Genomic DNA, 200 nt, shown 5'->3' with positions numbered 1-200 from the left:
TTTCTTTTCACACCAAGTGTTAAGAAATCTGTATATCCACTGATGATACATTTAAATTCAGTTGCTAAATTTTCATCAGGAATACTTGATCTGTGTTTATATTTCCTAGAATATACAGTGAAAAATATTCACACACCTGGGTTTTTCCAGACACAAACATTTCTAAGTTTTCCAGTAACCAAATCAAATAGCAATTTTTT

The sequence above is a fragment of the Vulpes lagopus genome, chromosome 7, assembly GCF_018345385.1.
Source record: "Vulpes lagopus strain Blue_001 chromosome 7, ASM1834538v1, whole genome shotgun sequence".
NCBI lineage: Eukaryota > Metazoa > Chordata > Mammalia > Carnivora > Canidae > Vulpes > Vulpes lagopus.
The sequence above is the reverse complement of the archived record's forward strand: the minus strand, read 5'-3'. Positions refer to the sequence as shown.